Source organism: Penaeus vannamei, chromosome 22 (genome assembly GCF_042767895.1).
Source record: "Penaeus vannamei isolate JL-2024 chromosome 22, ASM4276789v1, whole genome shotgun sequence".
NCBI classification, from domain to species: domain Eukaryota; kingdom Metazoa; phylum Arthropoda; class Malacostraca; order Decapoda; family Penaeidae; genus Penaeus; species Penaeus vannamei.
Window position 1 is genome coordinate 38,616,151 of NC_091570.1, and position 7,500 is coordinate 38,623,650.

The 7,500-nt window shown below is 43.1% G+C and overlaps 1 protein-coding gene across 2 annotated transcripts in view; it reads left to right on the plus strand.

The window, feature by feature from the left end:
- Hdc (histidine decarboxylase) overlaps positions 1-7,500 on the plus strand; it is a 125,084-nt gene that overhangs the window by 81,009 nt on the left and 36,575 nt on the right. Inside the window, exon 1 of one of the 2 annotated variants that reach the window (XM_070136956.1) lies at positions 7,073-7,197. The exons of the other annotated variant lie outside the window; for it this stretch is intronic. The gene's annotated coding sequence lies outside the window, so the exon portion shown is untranslated. Of the gene's footprint in view, positions 1-7,072; positions 7,198-7,500 lie in introns of those variants that run through there. 2 annotated transcript variants of the gene reach the window in all.

Genomic DNA, 7,500 nt, shown 5'->3' on the forward strand with positions numbered 1-7,500 from the left:
CTTCTTTCTCTCTGATTCTTTGTTTCTCTCTCGTTCTTTATTTTCCTTCTTTCGCTCTGATTCCTTCTTTCTCTTTCCTTCTTTCTCTCTGATTCTTTGTTTCTCTCGCTTTGATTCCTTCTTTCTCTCTTTCTTTCTTTTTCTTCTTTCGCTCTGATTCCTTCTTTCTCTCTGATTCTTTGTTTCTCTCTCGTTCTTTATTTTCCTTCTTTCGCTCTGATTCTTTCTTTCTCTTTTTCTTTCTTTTCCTTCTTTCGCTCTGATTCCTTCTTTCTCTCTTTCTTTCTTTCCCTTCTTTCACTCTGATTCTTTCTTTCTCTCTTTCTTTATTTTCCTTCTCTCGCTCTGATTCCTTCTTTCTCTTTCCTTCTTTCTCTCTTTTTATTTTTTCCTTCTCTCGCTCTGATTCCTTCTTTCTTTTTCCTTATTTCTCTCTTTCGTTCTTTTCCTTCTTTCGCTCTGATTCTTTCTTTCTCTTTTCTTGTTTCGCTCTGATTCCTTCTCTTCGTTTTTTTTCTATTTTCCTTCTCTTGCTCTGATTCCTTCTTTCTCTTTTCTTGTTTCTCATTTTCTCTATTTTCCTTCTTTCGCTCTTATTCCTTCTTTCTCTTTTCTTGTTTCTCTCTGATTCTTTGTTTCTCTGTTTTTTTCTTCTTTCTTTCTCTTTCCTTGTTTCTCTGTCTTTCATTCTTTTTCTCTCTGTCCTTGTTTCTTTCTCTTTGCTTGTTTCTCTCATTTTCCTTGTTTCTCTTTCTTTATTTGTTTGTTTCTTTCTCTTTCTTTGTTTCTCTCTCTTTCCTTCTTTCTCTCTCAGAATCCTTATTTTTCTCTCTCTCTGTTTCCTTCTTTTTGTGTTACATTATTTATCATTACATTAATTATCAGTTTCTTCGTTTCCCTGTTTCGTTGTTTCTTTCTGTTCCTTGTTTCTCTCTTTCCTTCTTTCTCTCTCTTTCCTTCTCTCTCTCTCTGTCCTTTTTTCTCTCTCTTTCCCTCTTTCTCTCTCTTTCCTCGCTTCCCTCCTTCGCTTGCTGTTGTTCGGACATTTTCTTTGTTGTGTTGTCTCATTATGTTTTTTTTTTCTCTCTCTCTCTTCAGGTTATTGATTTTTCTCAGTTTGTTTGTCTGTCTGTTGACTCCTTTTCATTGTTTTGTTTTCGTTTTATTTTTTCCTATCCTCCTCTATCTCCCTCCCTCCCTCCCTCCCTGTCTTTCTCATCCTCCTCTTCTTCCGTTCCTCCCCTCCTTCCTCCCTCCTTCCTCCTCCTCCCTCTTCCTCCCTCCTTCTTCTCTCCTTCCCTTCCTCCCTATCTTTCTCCGTTCTCCTCTCCCATCCTCCTCTTCCTCCGTCTTTCTCCTTCCCTCCCTCCCTCCCCACCTTCCTCCTCCTCCTCTCCCTCCCTCCTTCTCCTCTCCCTTCCCTCCCTCCCTCCCTGTCTTTCATATTGTCCTCTTCCTACCTCTTTCTCCTTCCCTTCCTTCCTATCTTTCCCATCCTCCTCTTCCTCCCTCCTTCTCCTTCCCTCCTTCCCTCCCTCCCTATCTTTCCCATCCTCCTCTTCCTCCCTCCTTCTCCTTCCCTCCCTCCCTATCTTCCTGACTCTATTTCTTTGTCTGTTTACTTGTTTATTATCCGTTTGTTTGTTTATATGTCTTTGTATTTGCTTATTTATTTGCTTGTTTGTTTGTTTTGAGTCGTTTGTTTTGTTTGTACTTTTTGGGATGTTAATTTATATATTTTTTTATTTATTCATTCACTTGTATACTTGTTTATTTATCTCTCATTCTCTCTCTCTCTCTCTCTCTCTCTCTCTCTCTCTCTCTCTCTCTCTCTCTCTCTCTGTCTCTCTCTCTCTCTCTCTCTCTCTCTCTCTCTCTCTCTCTCTCTCTGTCTCTCTCTCTCTCTCTCTCTCTCTGTCTCTCTCTCTCTCACTCCCTCTTTCTCTCTCTCTCTCTCTCTCTCTCACTCCCTCTTTCTCTCTCTTTCTCTCTCTCTCTCAGTCTACCACGTGTGCTTATTTTTGTACTTATTTATTAATTTTATCTATTTATTAATTCACTCGTACAGTTGTTTATTTATTCATTTTTTTTACATTTTTTATCTAGTTTCCTCGTGATTTTTTTCCCCTCGCTAGATTCCTTCTGGTACGAATACATCACCAAAACTCCTTCGTCTTCCTTCTTATCGCTATGTCCCCTCCGCACCCCCTGGATCCTCCTCCCTGGGTCCTGGGTCCTCCTCCTCCTCCCCATGGATCCTCCTCCTCCTTCTGGGTCCTCCTCCTCCCCCTGGGTTCATCTCCTCACTCCTCACCCTGGGTCTTCTTCCCTAGGTCCTCCTCCTCCCCCTGGACCCCCCCTCCCGTCTTCCTCCTCCCCCTGGGTTCACCTCCCCCCAGTCTTCCTCCTCACCCTGGGTCTTCCTCCTCCTCCTCCTGGATCCTCCTCCTCCTCCTGGATCCACCCCCCCTCGGGTCTACCTCCTCCCCCATGGATCCCCCCCCTCAGGTCTTCCTCCTCCCCCTGGCTCCTCCCTGCTCCCCCATGGATCCCCCACCCCAGGGTCTTCCTCCTGGGTTCACCTCCCCCCGGCTCTTCCTCCTCACCCTGCGTCTTCCTCCTCCCCCGGGGTCCTCCTCCTCCCCCTGCGTTCACCCCCCCCCGGGTCTTCCTCCCTCCCCCTCCCCCCCCGGGTCCTTCTTCCTCACCCTGGGTCTTCCTCCCTAGGTCCTCCTCCTCCCCCTGGGTCCTCCTCTACCCCCTGGATCCCCCCCCGGTCCTCCTCCTCCTCCTGGATCCCCCCCCGGGTCTTCCTCCCTTCCTCCTCCCCCTGGGTCTTCCTCCCTAGGTCCTCCTCCTCCTCCTAGGTTCACCTCCCCCCCCCCGGGTCGTCTTCCTCACCCTGGATCCTCCTCCACCTCCCGGGTCTTCCTCCTCCCCCTGGGTCTTCCTCCCTAGGTCCTGGGTCCTCCTCCTCCCCCTGGATCCCCCCCCCTTGGGTCTTCCTCCTTCCTCCTCCCCCTGGGTCTTCCTCCTTAGGTCCTCCTCCTCCCCCTGGGTCCACCCCCCCCTCCCCTTCCCTTGCCACACTTCCGCCGCCAGTTTCACTGATACCATCTCAACTCCACGCTAACCTGATACTTCTGATTGCTTTACACTTTCTCTCTCTCTCTCTCTCTCGTTTTTCTCGTTCTCGTTTCTCTAGTTCTCTCGTTCTCGCTCTCTCTCTCTCTCTGGCTCTCTCTCTCTCTCTCTCTCGTCCTCGCTCTCTATTCTTTCCTTCTCTTGCTCTCATTTTCTGTCTCTTTCTTTTTCTTCTTTCTCTCTGGCTCTTTCGCTTTCTCTCTGTCTTTTTCACTTTCTGTCTCTCTCTCTCTCTCTCTCTCTCTCTCTCTCTCTCTCTCTCTCTCTCTCTCTCTCTCTCTCTCTCTCTCTCTCTCTCTCTATCTATCTATCTCTTTCTCTCTCCATTTCTATCTCTCTGTCTCTCTCTCTCTCTTTCTCTTTCTCTCTTTCTTTCTCTCTCTCTCTCTCTCTCTCTCTCTCTCTCTCTCTCTCTCTCTCTCTCTCTCTCTCTCTCTCTCTCTCTCTCTCTCTCTCTCTATCTATCTATCTATCTCTTTCTGTTTCTCTTTCCCTTTCTATCTCTCTCTCTCTCTCTCTCTCTCTCTCTCTCTCTCTCTCTCTCTCTCTCTCTCTCTATCTATCTATCTCTTTCTCTCTGCCTTTCTCTCTCTCTCCGACCCTCTCTCTCTCTATTCACCCTCCTCTCTCTCTCTCTCTCTCTCTCTCTCTCTCTCTCTCTCTCTCTCTCTCTCTCTCTCTCTCTCTCTCTCTCTCTCTCTCTCTCTCTCTCTCTCTCTCTTTCTCTCTCCTTTTCTATCTCTCTCTCTCTATCTATCTTTCTATCTATCTCTTTCTCTCTCCCTTTCTATCTCTCTCTCTCTCTCTCCCTTTTTCTCTCCGTCTGATATGTTTCCAGAACTTGCTTTTGTTTCTGTAAAATGACTTCTTTTTGTTTTCTTTTAAAATGACTTTCCTCCATTCTTTCTCCTTCGCTGTCTCTCAGAAACGCCTTTTTTGTATTTTTGTCTTTGTTTTTCTTGTTCTTGTTTTAGCTTTCTCGTCTTTCTCAGAAACGAGTTTTTTTTTTACTTCCACGTTATTCTTTTCTTTCTTTCTTTTATCTTCATCTGTTTCTTTCTTTCTTCTTCTTCTTCTTCTATCTATGATCTATCTTTATTCCGTTTTCGTCTTCTGAAATAAATCTATTTTCCTCTTTTCCTCTTTCTATTCCCCGTTCTTCTTTTCTTTCTTTCTTCCATCTTCATCTGTCTCTTTCTTCTTCCTCTTCTTCTTTTATCTGTGATGTTCCTTTATTCCGTTTTCGTCTTCTGAAATGAATGTATTTTCCTATTCTTTCATTCTCCAAGGTAACCCTTTCCTGGTCTGTTTTTTTTTTCTTTTTTTTTTTTTTTGTCTTTCATATATTCTATTATTTTCCTTTTTCCATCCCGCGTTTTTTTCATTTCTCTCATTTGCCTTTTCGTTTCATTTCTCTCACTTTTCTTTACATCCATTTACGTTTCTGTTTTTTTACGTCTTCTAAAGTGACCTTTTCTTCTGTCTTTATTCGATTTTTCTCTCTCTTTTCCATCTTCTATTTTCTTCTCTTCTCTCTATCTCCTTCACTTCTGCTTTTTTCCTTATGCTTTTACTTCTTTTGTCTGTTTTTCTCTTCTGATTTTTCTTTGTTTTCCTTCTCTTCCGTTTTTCTTGTCTTTTTCAGTTTTTCTTTTTACTTTTCACCATCTTCGTCTCTCTCTTTCTTTATCATCATCTTAAACTATTTTTTTCACGTTTTCTCTCTCGTCTCTCTTCTAAAATGACTTTATTTTAGCCCATCCTCCTCTTCCTCCCTCCTTCTCCTTCCCTCCTTCCTTTCCCATCCTCTTCCTCCCTCCTTCCCCTTCCCTCCTTCTCTTTCCCTCCTCCCTCTCTTTGCGTCTTTCTTTCTTTTGTACGTTTTTTTTTCTCTCTCTCTTTGTTTGTTTTTCTAAAGGGTCGTGTTCTTATTATATTTTTCCGGTTTCTATTCTTCCCATTTTCTTTCTTTATTTCTCTTGCGTTTTCTTAAGCTATTCGTTCACTTTTTCACTTTGTTTTTTTTCTTTCTTTATAGAATGACTTTATTACCTTATTTTTTCTCACTATCTTTATCTTTCTTTTTTTCTTTCTCTCTCTCTCTCATTCTCTCTCTCTCTCTCTCTCTCTCTCTCTCTCTCTCTCTCTCTCTCTCATTCTTTCTTTCTCTCTCTCTCTCTCATATTTGTAAATTCAGTTTTAATTTCTTCCACGTTCTTGTTTTTTTTTCTCTCATCTTCTGAAACGTTTTTTTTTTATTATTAATTTCCTCCGTCTCCTCATTTTTTTTCTCTCTCTCCCATCTTCTAAAACGTTTTTATTATTTTCCCCTCTCTTCCATCTTCGTAAACTTGTTTTCTCCCCGTTCTTCTTTTCTCCTTCTCTTCCATCTTCTAGTAAACTTCTTATTTTCCTCCTTGTTCTTGTCCTTGTTCTCTTTCTCTCTCTCTCTCTCTCTCTCTCTCTCTCTCTCTCTCTCTCTCTCTCTCTCTCTCTCTCTCTCTCTCTCTCTCTCTCTCTCTCTCTCTCTCTCTCTCACTCTCGCTATCTTAATCCATTTTTATTTTCTTCTTCTTTCCACGTAGTTCCGCGTGTTTTATCATCCTTTATTCCTCTGATTAATTCCTCTTCACTGCAATTGCTCTGTATTTGCAAAATTTTAAATGAATATCATCATCATCTTTTTTTCTTATATTATATCAATTCAGGAGAAAAAGAAGGAAAAAGAAGAAGATAAGGAGGAGGAGAAGGAGAAGAAAGAGAAGGTAAAGCACGTGGAAGAAGAGAAGGAAAAAGATAGAAGAAAGAAAAGAAAAGCAATAGTTTGAGAGAAAAGTGTTTATAGGTAAAGGTGTGTAGAAGAAGATGAAATAATAATAAGAAAAAGAAAAAAGATAATTATAATAATCAGACGAAGAAGGAGAAGAAAGAGTAGGAGGAGGGGGATGATGATGATGATGATGATGATGATGAATAATGATAAGAAAAAAAAGAAATATAATAAAAATCAGACGAAGAAGGAGAAGGAGGGGGTGGGAGGAGAGGAGGAGGAGGAGGAGGAGGAGGAGGAGGAGGAGGAGGAGGAGGAGGAGAAGGAGGAGGAGTAGGAGAAAGAGGAGTATTAGAAGGAGAGGGAGGAGGAGGAGAAGGAGGAAGAGGAGAAAGAGAAGAAGGAGGAGGAGGGGGAGCAGGAGGAGGAGGAGGAGGAGGAGGAGGAGAAGGAGGAGAAGGAGAAGAAGAAGAAGAAGGAGGATGAGCGAGAGTGTGAGAGAAAATGCCTCATACGTGTTTATGCGAGAGCGAAGGCAGAGGCAGAATGGACCCCCGGCCATCACGGGATGAGCCGGAGTGTTGGCACGCGAAGCCCACTCTCGTATGCTACGGGTTTAGCATGAATTATGTCGTAATATTTCCTTTGAGGTAGAAAGCTTCCATGACCGCCTTATATGTGTCTTTGTGCACCGCCTGCATAACCCCCTCCCCCCCCTCTCTCTCTCTTCCTCCTCCTCCTCCTCCCTCTTTCCATCTTTCTTTTTTCTCTCTCCTGTTGTCTCCTTCACCCTCGCTCATCTTTTCACGCTTTCTTTTCACTCCTCATAACTCGTATTCTGTCTCATGGGCGTGGAGGATTCATGCAAAATCCTTTGTTTGTTCTTTTTTATATACTCCCGTCAGTGGAACCTCATTTTCGGCCTCCTCATTCTCTCGTTCTCCTCCTCTCTTCCTCTCATGTTTTCGCCTCAGCCTCCTCATGGAACTCACTCTCATGAACACACATTTGTCTCTGTCTTTGTCTGTCTGTCTGTTTGTCTCCATCTCTCTCTCTCTCTTTCGTTCACTCCCTCTTAACGATTATCTTTTCCGCTACGTGAAGTACTCAGTCAAAATCTTTTTAAGTATGGATTGCTATTTTTATTGAGTGCGTTCCTTTGTTTAGTTTTTCAAGTGTTATTGCTATGCCGTTGTGTTATGTCCTTCTTATGTTGTGACGTGGAAATCCTACGTGTTCTTCATACGCTGCAACGTATAAGTGCATTATCCTTCGTATCCTAGGTATGCTTTAATGCTTAAGTGCAATATCCTTAATATGCCGTAACGTGTAAAAGGAACACCCTTCACGCATGCTGTAATGTGTAAATGCAACATCCTTCACAACCTACATATGTTGCGCAGCGTGAATCCAATACCCTTAGTATGCTGCAACGTGTGAAAGGAACATCCCTCGCATACTGTAACATCTAACAACGTCACATCCTACACATGTGCAACGTGAATCCAATACCCTTAGTATGCTTCAACGTGTAAAAGGAACATCCCTCGCATACTGCAACATCTAACAACGAAATAATAACGCCC